The 13,306-nt window shown below is 42.6% G+C and overlaps 1 protein-coding gene and 1 pseudogene across 1 annotated transcript in view; both read left to right on the top strand.

Moving 5' to 3' along the window:
• Positions 1 to 6,706, top strand: part of RBPMS (RNA binding protein, mRNA processing factor) — a 109,242-nt gene extending 102,536 nt beyond the window's left edge. The window contains exon 8 of the mRNA XM_066617594.1: positions 6,617 to 6,706. The gene's annotated coding sequence lies outside the window, so the exon portion shown is untranslated. The remainder of the gene's footprint in view (positions 1 to 6,616) is intronic.
• A 454-nt stretch (positions 6,707 to 7,160) lies between these two features.
• On the top strand, positions 7,161 to 7,277 carry LOC136642678 (5S ribosomal RNA; annotated as a pseudogene).
• Positions 7,278 to 13,306: the final 6,029 nt, after the last annotated feature.

Here is a 13,306-nt window from a genome sequence, read left to right as displayed (position 1 = left end):
GCAGCTCTGAACCCTGTATTTTCAATGGTGACTGAGCTTGGTGCTACATGACTCACCTGAAATCGGCTCTCCCCCCTTCCCTTTCCACCTAGTGGGTTCTGACCCACTGTTTGAGAAATGCTGGTCTACGCAACTGGAAGCATGATTTCTTATGCTGCGTGTTCCTCCTTTTTTAGGAACGATTCCATGCCAGTCCTGATGTTTGTGGCCTTCAAAGGAGTTAGTTTTTTTAAAAGAATTTGTTAAATAAACTATTCACATAATCATGGGGCTTGTTCAGTATTTGAGAGTTCTTAAAATATGTGTCTTGGACTTTCCTATGGAGAGAAGATCTCTGAGGAACAAGGTTGTACCTCATTTAACTATTCCCTAGACCAGTGACTTCCAACCTTTTTCATCTCACGGCACAACTGACAAGGCACTAAAATGGTCAAGGCACACCCCCAGGTTTCTTACAATTGACAAGGCACACCATGCTGCCAGTGCTGGCTCACATCTCCCATTGGCCCTAATAATAAATGACCTTCCCCAAATTCTTGTGGCACACCTGTGGACCACTCGCGGCACACCGGTGTGCCATGGCACAGTGGTTGAAAATGGCTGCCCTAGACTAACTGGCAAGAGATAGAGTTGGGGGCTGGCCTGATAGGAATCATATATTGAAATAAAAATCAATAAATACACTGAAAGACTGTGGAAGCCTAGCCAGCAATGCATAAATCTATAGCCAGCAGATACTTTAAAAAAAGTCTTACTTTTTTTGAAAAGATACTTGAAAAGATACTTCAAAAAGTCTTGATTGGCTACATAGAGACCCAACCAAGCAAACCTCTGTAGGAAGGGGAGTTCTTTGGGGAGAGTGCCACACCCCCGGATGGCCTTGCTTCTCTTTATAGCTACCCACCTTCTCAGGTAGCAGTGCCCGGAACTGGGCCTTTCACTAAGATTTTAACTGGGCACAGCTTATCTGGATGCAGCATCTTCCGTGGTTAGTAAATGAAACTTCTTCACTCTTTCAGTGGGGCAAACTGAGTGCTGGTCAGAGAATACTTGAGCAGGAGAATCCACTTTGTGTGTTACATTTTCCAGCTGTGGTATAGGGGAGGGATGCATGACGGCCTGGGTTGCAGACTGGTTGAGCGTCCTTCCACGGACTTGAACCTGATCCACAATCTGACCAAGACATGGACCAGTCTGGCCGAAGAGTGCTAGGACTATCTTGCCTGAGGTTCGTGCACGGACAGCTCCGTAGACCCTCTGAAAGTAAAACCAAGCAATGTCCAAACAGCGCTGTGTCCCTTGCTGCTCTTTTCTAGGCTAGGGCAAAGGGGCTGCGCAACACAGACCGTCCTGCCTGCTTCTGACATTCTTCGCTAAAGAAAATCAAATCTAAAGAAAAACAAATCTGCCTTGGAAAAAAAAATAATAATAGAAGCTTAATTGACTCCAGGTCAAGGTTAGTGAATTGTCAATCAAGTATCTGTAGGCCTGTGCCTATGCCCACACAGGGTTATTGAAGGATGGGGTGGTATGTGGGGGGAAGAATAGGAAAGATGGATGCTAGGCTGCAAATGAACTGTAGCCACGTTGAAAAGTGAAACTAGCAAGGACAGAAACAGGGTAGCTGCACAGATTGGCAGTTTGTTCTTCTGGAGAACTCTGGCTCCAGAAGTGCAGGCAATGTTTCAAGCCCCACAGTCCTGACTGCTAGTCTAGAAGGTTTAGATTCTCGGCTGGTGGAGAACCCATTCACTTCAGTGTATGTCCCCTGCCTTGGACCATGGATAACAGAGGATTCTGGATCTAGATTGCAGGCCCACTTGATCCAGAGTCATAGGCATCTCTTGGGCTTCATCATCATGGTGCATGAATTGTGGCAACCTTATAAAACACACCACACTCACCTGCCTCTTCCTATTGCAGAGGGAGATAAATACTGGAGAGCAAGCTGTCTTCTCGTGGGAGAGCCCCCAATAAGCTTTCCCAGAACCCCAAGGCTTCTGGAACTGTTTGAAAACTTCAGCTCTAGCATTTGCCATACAGCTTTTCTTGTACAAGTTGTTGTCTTGCTTATGTCTTACCCTTCCTCCAAAAAGGTCAGGGCAACAAACATTGTCTTTCCTATTCCTATTTTATCTTCATGTGAGGAAGATAAACACTGACCTGTGAGGTCAGTGAGGCTGAGAGAAGATGACTGACTGGCCCAGGGTCGAAAAAGCAACCCTCATTGGAGGGAGCAGGTGAAAAGCTGCATCACAGGGGCATGTGATGAGAGTTGTGCTGTTATCTGCGGGAAACACCCCTACAGACAGAGGTTTTCCGGGTATAGGCAGTGTTCTCCTGGGAATCATTGTGAGCTGTATGAAATCTAAGGTGGGAAAAATCTGGGAAGACCTTTATTTTCTGCACAAGTTTAAAGAAAAAAATAATAATGTTGAGCAAGAGTCAGGGAGGCATTGAAGGCACAAGGAAGGTGACTTGAGGCCCTGGTCACAGAGGACAGGTATGGATTAATGGCATGATGATGAAAGAGCTCTTTCAGTGCTAGTCCCTCCCATTCCCTGGGAAAAAGGGAGTTGGCTCAGGCTCAACACCTGGTGGCCCCTGAGCCAAACTGCTCAGGATTGATTCTTGCCTCCCCCAATTATAAACACAGCTGCAAAAGCAGGATGTGGTGGGGGGGAGGTGATGGCTGTGGTAACGTGGCCTGCTAGCAAGTTTCTTTAGAGTGGAGATTGAGACCTTGGCCCATTATCTCCCCCTCCTTTCTTGAAGCAACTTTTGGGCAAACCAGTTCCTGAGAAGGTGATTATAACGTGACAGGCCTTTTTCTGTCCTGCTGAATAGGAAGGGGGAGCCACGTTAGGAGGTAAAGGAAGGTGAAGAGAGATCCTGTTCAGCCTAGTCCTTCCTCCATGGAGCTCACTGTGGTGTATGCAGCCCCTCTGTCTGTATTTTTTTTCTCACCATTGCCCTGGGAAATAGATTAGGCTAAGTGATGGTGGCTGACGCGAGGTCATTTCTTGGCTGAGTTAGGCCAAGAAATTAGTAAAGTTAGTAAACTTTTGCTGACTGTCTAATGAAGTGATGAGAAGCTACAATTACACTCTGAACACCTGAAGCTGCCTACTCTGCCAGACCACTGGTCTGGCTGGCAGTGTCTTGACAGGCAGGGTCCTTTTCCCAGCCCTACTTAGGGATGCCAGCTATCTTGAGCTGCAGCCCCTTCCCAACTTCTAGGGCAGATCTGATTAGACAGATCTGGGCAGATCTCTCATGCCCAGCTCCACTTTCGGCCCTCAGATAAGTGCATGCTAATCAAGGAGGTTAGTTTTCTGGGGCAAGACTTTCTCTTGCAAGTCCTTAGAACATCAGCCCAGTGCTGAATTTCAGGTGCAAGCATAAAAGAGAGGGAAGAGGAGGGTTCTGAGCATCTTGGCCTGAAGTGTTAGCAGGCCATGGTTTTTCTCATCTTTGCAGCCACAGCTTTCCAGTCATGTGACAATATGGCCACTCCCTCATGAAGCCTTGCCAGTGATAGCTTGGTGGAACCCCCATATTCGAAAGCAGTATAGGGTGAAAGGGGAGACAGCTGCCATCATCATGTCCTGCTTGTGCGCACTTCTAGTCATTTGTTGGCAATGGACTTCTGCCTCCATGCAGGGCAGTTCTCCTCCTCCTGTGTAGTTGTAAAAGAATCTGTGCACACGAGAGAGATGCTTTCCACCCACATGCAAGGCCTGCTTGCTAAGTGTGCTGCTGCTGTATGAATCTGAGCTGGCTCTTGCTGCCCTGCATCTCCTTCTTGAGCAACAACAACACAACCTCTGTCCCCACAAGAAATGTTTTGCAATTGCTCAGCTGGGTAGGACAATAGTTGGCATCTCTGTTGAAGTGAGCACATGAGGCTGGGAATGCGGAGAGCTTTCTGCACTCTCTTCCCTCCCCCCTTCAGTCTTTCCACACTTGCAAATCAAGACCACATTGTGCATGGTCAGGCATAGAATGTAGCCGCTTGTGCTGTGTCTTGGAAAATGAAATTAATTGCTGAATGGGGAAAAAGCCCTTTGCTGAGTTTATTATAGCAGTCCATGTCCAGATATGCTTCTTAGGTGGCAGTTCTTGTAAGCTCAGCAGAGAAGCAATGGTTATTTTTCATGCTAGTCTCAGGCTGGTGCAAGGAAGAATGAGGTGTGAATCCTTGTGGCACGTGGCCATCCCTTCCCCTAAATGCTCCAGTAAAGAAGTTCACCCACCCAGATTGACCGCTGATCCCTTGCTAGCATGCAGTAAAACCACAGCTTGGAGCTAAACATCCCTACACAAAGAGCACCTCCCATTGTTGCTCATGAAGCTGAGGAATAGAAAAGGCAATGAGGCTTTAGTTTAAGGGCTGAAGTGAATGGGACAAGCCCAGAGTTAGCAAGCTAGCAGAATGCCCCTTTCTGCCTCCATCAGTTACACAGGCAAGTGCTTCACCTGTTGGCCCCTGTAGCATTCCTGCTCCTTTTGACTCGGAGGGGGTGCTCGCTCCTTCCAGGAGGGGGGAGAAAGATGGCTTCCTTCTATCTGGGTTTTGTTGTTTCATGGGGTGGCAGCAAGCTACTTGTTCCTTTTTCAGTTTACCTCATAAAAAGGGTGGAGTAGGCAGCAAAATAGTGGGTGCTGGTCACTAACCACTAGGCACTACACTCATCTTGCCTGCTCTCTCTCCTAACCACTTTATGACTTGCTAAGCTTCACAGTTAAAAACAAAACTCCTGTTCCTAAGCTGCATAGAAGGCTGAGTCGCCTTTCTATGTTCACTGCAGTTCAGTGTGGCATTTAGCAAGCCATCTCAGCCCTGAGAGACTCACTGGAAAGACTCACACTAATTCAAAGAGGTAAGTTCTATCAGTGGCTTTTAGCGATAAGCAGCAGAGGGACCCTCCAGGTTCAATATTTCCTCATTGAGAGCAAGAGACAGCTGTTTTCTTTATGCCTGGCTCATGAGCTTTCCAGATGTATTGAGCTGGTCACTACTGAAAGCAGCGTAGCAGCCTAGACAAACTTGAGGGGATGACGCAAATGCTTCTGCCTATCTGACGGAAGAGAAATTTCCACTTTTAAAAAATAGATGCAAGATGGAGCCAGGATTGGCTCTAGTGGAAACAGGCAGTAAGACAAAGATATTCCACTGATAAAGCCACTGCAATGCGGAACACAAGCTGGTAGAAGGTCCAGATGAGACTTCAGTAGTTTGGGAGCGTTCTTGCCCTGATGCTAGACTGCACTGGCTTTTCCACATAATTGGCACACATGGTAGTTTTCAAACTAACATGCAACAAAACACAGATAAAGACATTTATACAATCAAAGAGAGGAGCATGGCTAAAAGATGCAACTGGTCATATACACTTAGCACTACAGGTCTAGCCTATTTATACACTGATTTTTTTATACACAGATTTGACTCAACATGAATGGCCACTGCAAATGAGAAGGAATGTGCTGATCCCTGGAGAAGGGGAAAAATGCACCCCTTTAAAATCAGTTTAAAAACCTGAACAGTCCTTTAACAATAGCATTGAGAGAGAGAGAGGGCAGCTGGCTGACAATCCATCAATCCTCCTCTCTCCAGCGAACTCCTCCCTTCCCCCTGAGCACCTTTGCATTGGTGGAGGGAGGGACTTAGTGAAGCGCTTGGAGGATGACTGATTGATGGATTGTCTTCTTAATGACTCTTATCTTACATCACGAAGGTCAGCAAGGCTGTTTTTAAATCACAAAGAAACTTTGTTTTTTAAATTGATTTGCTATAGTGCATTTTTTGCTATCCACCTGAGTGCTTGGAATGGAACCCATGCAAATAATGAGGCTCAACCTGTATTTGTAAACTATTGACCAGAACATATGGTGTCTCCCCCCTGCCCCCCCAAAACATACTACCTTGCAAGTATGCAGGATAAGCTAACAGCTGTATTCTTGACACACAGTTCAAGCTACAAACTGTTGCCATTCAGCTGATCTGTGGGTTGAACGCGATCCTGGGATATCTGGTTTTAACCTCTTGTGTGAAAATTTTTCTTAGCCAGAGTAGCAAGTGACCTATCAATGAAACAAGGCTTGAAGAGTATTTCAGAGTAGATACACTGATCGGGCAGCCAACCATATATCAATATCTCCATCTGTGCACTCAAAAAAAAAACAACTCTTGCATTTATAACTTACTTATTATACACAAGTGTTCTGCTGTGTGATTATTTTAGCTGTAAAAGAAATGTCATGTATAAAGGAGTCCTTAGAGAATTGCCCACGGTCACCTACTATCATGGCCTTAATTATGGTGGGAGATCAGTCTTCCACAGGTGCATGGAAGTGTTAAATGGCATTTAAGCTGTTTCTTGTGTATCAGGCATCTATGATTCAGCTTAAAAACAAATTGGAAAGTTAAATTTTTCAGGGGAAGTGTGTGGTAGACTAACCGGCCACATCACTATACCTTCCTTGTAAATGTTTGAAAGAAATGATTTCTTAGCTTCTATAGCTTTAGAGATGGGACCTAGTTCATTGTACCCATTTCATCTTAAAAAGGTGACGAAGTGTTTCTGATGGTGCATGTATTTTATTGTCACAGGTACCAGGTGTGTGATGGCGGCTACAATCTGTCTTGTGGGTATTAATGTGTTCTTCCTAAGTCGCTACTGGTATTTTACCTTCATCTACAAAATTACAGTGTGGTGGGTAAGTCTAGACACAGTCTTGAAAATATGCTGTACTTTAAGTATGCCAAATGATCCTAATAGCTAAGTAGTGCCCACCTAAGTCCTTTTTTGTATCTCCATCATGATCACATTAAGTCCATGGGATACTTCTAACTAATACTGTTTGTACATTCCTTTTGTACGAATCAAGTTGACAGTTCTGGGAGAAAACACCTTCCAATGGGAAATGCTGCCAAGGGCTTGCTGTACCACCACCAATTTGCTGTTAGTGAGTTAATATAGAGCATAACTTCTTCTGTTGTAGCTTGTGGCCCTACAGATTTTCCTACCATCACCTGCAGTTGCTATAATGTGGCAGGCTCAATAATTATCTTGTCCTTCCTAACCCCCACCTCCCAATGGCCGATATAACAAATAATTCTATGAAGCAGTCCCACTTTATACCCAGATTTGTGGAGCAGCAACTGTTACCCTGCACGTGCCCGATCTCATCTGATCTCGGAAGCTAAGCAGGGTCAGACCTGGTTAGTACTTGGATGGGAGACCGCATGGGAATACAAGGTGCTGTAGGCTTATACCATAGTCTTTCGAGACTGAAGGTTGCCAACCATGGAGATACAGAGTTGTGACCAGTCTTTGACATTAATCCCTCTCCAAGGTCTGTCCAACATGACCTCCCTCATCTGTCTTAATAGCTGACCAACACATGCTGGGGCCGAGGAGGGCTTGTGTCTTGCTTTTTGGGCTCTCCAAAGGCATTGGAATGGATGCTCCTTTAAAACAAGGAACTGGATTAGATTAATGCTTGGTTTGATCCAGCAGTGCCCTGCTTGTTCGTGAGGACAACCTAGGAAGGCGGCAGAAGAGCAGACTAACAAAACCTATTGATGTGTGTTCCTTCACCACCTGTGCTTAACCTTTTGTCTTGTGCTGCAATTTAACCAGCAGATTTTCAGACTGCCTCATACATGGGGGTTGTAATAAGAAAATGTACAGTAGTCTGACAAAGCACAAATAATTTGGAACAGAGTTTTGCAATACAAAATTTAAATATCTCTGATGGACATGTATGCATCCCTTTGTTGCTCTTTCAGTTCTGTTTTCCTATGCTTACAGATTGTTCCTTGATTTTTAAAGAAAACCTAGAGAGGGGTGTCATGTGTTGGACCATCAGTGCAGTAGGTTTCCAGGAGCCATTCAACTTTTCCACAATTTGGCTCGATCCAGAAAGGCTGTTACGTTTAGAGGACCCTTAAAAGGCCTAATTAGGCCCCCATACATTATGCTTGTTTTTCCCAGCCTAGATGATTAATTTGGGGTTATTGAGTGAACTGCAGGTGGCTTTGGACCCAGCCCATAGATTTTTCACTCTCTCCCTATTCTAAGAGCTCATTTTTCTTTCTAATTGGTATATCTTCCTTACAGGCTTGAAAGACCTCACACGAGCTTGGATTCCTTCAAGACTTTGCCACAGCCTCTATCACACATCTGCTCTCCTAGACATAAAATAAGAATACCAAGTAGTAATAATGTTTTCCTCTTCTACACTGTATAAAATTTTAAGCAAGAGAGTGTGTGACTTCTAATGCATGAGTGAAGATGTGGTTGAAAAGGTATTTTCAAACACAACAACAGAGAACAAGTATTTTTATACAAAGCGTTGTAAGTTAGAAGGATCTTACACTGGGTTGGATCACTGATTATGTGCTTGACTTTTGAATGCGTGTAATTAAGATTTCTTTCCCCCCCTCTCCTGTAAGCTGCATGTTCAAGGCATGTTTTTAAACCTGTTCAAATTCTTAAATGTATTGTTAAAATTTTATAGACATTCTGGTTGTCCTGGGTGGGAGCCTGAGATGTTGTGTGTTATATGAAGTGTTCCTGTGGTACATGTTTCTCCCAATTGTGCCAAATTATATTGAGCAAGACAATCAGAAAGACAATGTCTTTACCGATTGCTGGTTCCCACACTCAGAATAGCTGAACTTTTTCCGTGCAGTCTTATTTGGGTATATAACTGCATAGAGAAGCATTAATGGAAGGGGAACATAGAGATGGCCACATTCATTTTCATGGTTGTTACATTAGAAAATGCAGCTGTAACTGAAAATGGTATGTCTCTGCATATCATTTCCATTGTGTACCTTATGTATATGTTCACTTGGCAAAAAATGTAAACACCTATTGAAGGTGAGAACGGTTTTGGATACAAGAACCTTGCAGCAAGTGTTGTCTATAAAACCCAACATGTCCATTGTCTACTTCTTAAACAAATGTTTTTTTTAAAAGCTGTCTTGCTCATGGTTTCATTCTCCATACAGGGAGGACTGATGCTAGTAGCTGCTTGAAATTGGTAACAGCATAATCTAATACCTATGGGGAAGGTTGGAGGCTGGCTGGACTGTGGATCAGAAAAACTCAAATTGATTCCAACACCAACTCCACATAAGCCAGGGTTTTTTTGTTCAGTCCAGATTACAAGATTGGTGTGTCCAACTGCTTACTACACACGCACTGTTTTTCTATTGAGTAGCAGACTGTACTTTTCAAATGCTACCAGAACCTCCAGTCTCTCTGTAAATATGCCAGTGTGGCTTTGCGAGACGCTGTTGCATATGAAAAACCAAACCAAAGCCATTTTGCTCTACTGTCCTCCATTGTTACACACCAAGTACAGGTGAGACACTGGAATACCCCAGAAATTGTGTATTTAGTCGTACAGAAGAGATGACAGTGGGTTAGAAGAAGCCACAGTTCAGCTTAGTTGGTATAGTATCCATACAGAACTGGCCAAGCTCATTTTGCTAGAGGTTATACTACAGACAGTATACTTAGAGATGCGTCATTTCAATTCTTGGATTGTGTGTGATATGAGAGGTGTGCCCCAGCAGCTATTACAGTTGCTCTGAGCTACATCTTGCTTATTAGACAATGATTCATTGAGGGCCTGTGAGTAATTGCTTGTGTCATTTGTGCAGTCACTGGTCTGGATCCAATGGCTTAAATTGCTTATCCTTTATGATTATGTACATCAGCCCCATGCGTTCCTACTGTTGCTCCTTGGGGGCACCATCTCACTTACTGGAGCCATATGAAAATATAAGAGATGGTACCTGTTCAGACAGAGGTACAAAAACCTTCTTCCACCTGTCCATTTCATGAATCATCTGCAGTCATACTTAATGAAATCATAGCCTCAAGCCAGCATTGCAAAGTCAATAATTTCACTTTCCAAAGCGAAGAGTTGATAATTTTACTTTCCAAATTCAAATTTTCTCCAAACATCCAAAAAAAAACCAAACCCTTTTTCTTCCTCAGTTGCTGTTTCTGGTGTTTAAAACTCAGCCTGCATTTCCATGTGCCAAAAATTCAGAGAGCTAGGCTGATTTCAATATTAACTGGCATAAAGGAAGGAATTTCAGCAGGTGTAGATTTCCTCATTCTTGCATGACAAGCTCCACCTACCAGAAATCTCTCAGTAGAAACTCTGTTCTCCTTTGTAGCCATCCCATGCCTTCTGTAAAATGCTGGTACATCCAACTGTACTGGCTTGTTCAAAAAGGAGGCCAATTGAACAAGTAGGCTTTTCCACCAAATATGGTTAATGCCTATGGTTGGGGTGGGACCAGTATCTCAGTGATACAGTATTGTATAAGAACAGACAATTGTCAAGAAATCGAAGCTTTACAATCGCAAAAGATGCAATAAAAGGGATGAAAAACTATCCATCCTTAGAACCAAAAAAAACAGTAAATGACTTGAACATTAAAATGTGATTGCAGGTGGTTGAATAACACTAAAAAGAAATGAGAGACTTAGCCTGATTTTTCTGTATTTCCTTCTGTTATGGCTGAAACTGAAAATGTTTCCACTTCGGCTATGCTGTTTTTTTAATGTTCAAAAGGTACTTTTCTATTGTAATTTTCTAAAAATAAAACAATGTATTATAACTTGCAGCCATGTTGCAGTATGTGATTCTCTGATTGCACACATTTGGGAAATGTGGGTCTCCTGTGGAAGCACGTTGCTTGCTGGGGCTGGTGATCTGTCTCAGCATGTGTACTCTGCCCACAATATTACACATACCCAGTGTTGTATCCTGAATATGGGATTCCAAACACTAAACAAAACAATTTTTAGGCTAATTCACACAAAGGCTAATTCATTACTTAGGCTAAATTCATCATTTAGGCTAATTCATTACTTCTTTGCCCCATCACTTGGTTACTCAACACTGTAGGATGTGAACTAGCACCATTGAAAAGTATTTGAGTTGACATCAGATGGTAACTCAGACTTATCAGCAGTTTTGTGGCAATTAACCTGTGATAGCTTCACAGGTAAGATTTAGGTCCTGTTTCCTCTCCCCTCTGTAAAAGGACATGCTCTCCTCCCATGAAGATAACCTCCCTCCTGGATCAAGATGTGACTGGATGACATAGTATTCTGAGAGACCCCTTCCATCCAGCTCATAAGTTCTTTGAACTGTTGCCTTTGGGTAGACGATACAGAACAATTAGAGCAGCACCACAAGATTCCTGAACAGTTTTTATCCCACAGCCATAATTACGTTGAATAAGGTGATATAGTTGTTACCCTGCTCCTGGGCATTATGGTCTGTTATACTGTTTCTATATTATGATGCATGTCGTATAGAATGCGTGGGGTGAGTGTGTAGAGTGTGATTGTTGGAATTGTAGTATATATTTATGCTCAAAGGTGCATGAATTTCGTTGTGCTGTAGCACAATGACAATAAAGTTACTACTACTACTACTACTACTACTACTACTACTACTAAGATAACTGGTATGCTGGGAGAAATATCAAAGGAGTTACTTGTTGGTAAACTTTTAAGACCTACCAGAGATGGCAATTACTATTGCCATAAATTGTGCCATAAATTGCCATAAACAGGAAAGCCAAACTGAACCAAGAGAGTAGATCTTCCACAGAAAGTTCTCGTTAACAGCAACAAAGAAGCAAATGGCATCAGAATTGCACCCTTGAGAAATTACACTGTTGTATATCTGTCAATATATGGGTGAAGCTTTCAGGTAAAGCATTATTTCTAGCCAAAGTCTCTGATGGTTGGATTGCCTTGCATGTTAATAAAATAGTAAAATGTTCATTGCAAACAAGAAAATATGGCTCATCATGCATGAGCAAATTACTTTTAAAAGCCACTGATAACTGGTTCTCTCCCACTGAAACAAGCGTTAGACATAAGTCACCTAAAGGGTATCTAAAATAATCCAAAGTCATTACCATTATTCATGATATAAAGCATGAACCTGACCAAAGCAAGCAGTTATAGATTAGTTATTGATGTAGCCATTTCCTTTAAGTGGAGTTACAAAAAGGAAGCAACTGCTTCTTGATGATGAAACACGTTGCAATATATATATGCAATGTTGAAGACTCGATTATTAATGAATGAATCTTCACAAATAGCTGGAAGCAATGACACTACCGCACAGTTAAATATAGAAACAAACAGCACTGATGGATTGCTGCTTATCATCATTGCCAGAGTGATCTGTTTTTATCAATCCCTCTTAATTATTGATAATCTTCATAAACAAGAAATACATCTAATGTTGCACTGGCCTGACTGTGTTTGAGTATACAGTACTTGTTTCTATTCTTATGCATTTCTGAACTTAATGCTTTCCCCTAAAATATAATCAAATAATCCACAAAAACATTCTTGTCGTTACATCACCTGCACATGAACATTGTTACCTTCCACAATCTGATCACCAGCTTTCCCCCCCCCTTACATAAGCACAATCCTTACAGCCCAACTTCCTCTCTTCTTTCTTTGTAGGTCTCATCAGCCAACTGGAGAACTATATTGTTTATTGGTATGTTCCAAGAACAGTAACAAAATGACAAATATTTCCAATTTGGCAGGCAACACTTTTTACACTCCAGCCTGCTCTTGATCACTGGGATCTCTTGCAGAATTAGTTTGTTGTATACCGAATCATCAATCCAAATACCACTCTGTCAAACAGTACAAGAGTCTTTGATGAGCATGATCAATGCCCAGCTCCCAAATGTACAACTGCACAGACGCCACATTTGCTTAGTAGGTCACAAGTTGTGCAAAAGTTGCCTAACGGAATCTGCTGTGTTCCAGAAGTGTGGCACAGCTATAACTGAAGCTGCCACTTCATTTTCACTTTCTCTCAAAACCTTTAGTTTTGGAGTTGGTGATGATGCAAATACTGACTCTGGATTAACAACTGAATGGGGAACTAGTTGGAGGAATGTGCACTTCCTCCTATCAGAGAAAAGTGTTCTTCCTTCCTTTTGTAACTCCACTTAAAGGAAATGGCTACCTCAATTCTAATCATGGATAACATTAATCAAGGTTTCCATTTTTAAGATCTGAAACCCACAGATAAGCTAGTGTTACCAAAAGGGCTGTTTTGTTTAGGGGAATTAGTACACTACCCTTACTGGAACCTCAGGATCGCAGGCTGGATAACAAGACGGCGTAATGCAGAGAAATTCCCTTTAGCTTAAAAACGAAACTGGGAGAAAGATAACTTTTAATAAAAGATTATAGCTTTATTACAAAAGCACAAAGGTAAA

This window comes from Tiliqua scincoides, chromosome 2 (genome assembly GCF_035046505.1).
Source record: "Tiliqua scincoides isolate rTilSci1 chromosome 2, rTilSci1.hap2, whole genome shotgun sequence".
Classification (NCBI taxonomy): Eukaryota; Metazoa; Chordata; class Lepidosauria; order Squamata; family Scincidae; genus Tiliqua; species Tiliqua scincoides.
The sequence above is the reverse complement of the archived record's forward strand: the minus strand, read 5'-3'. Positions and strand labels throughout refer to the sequence as shown.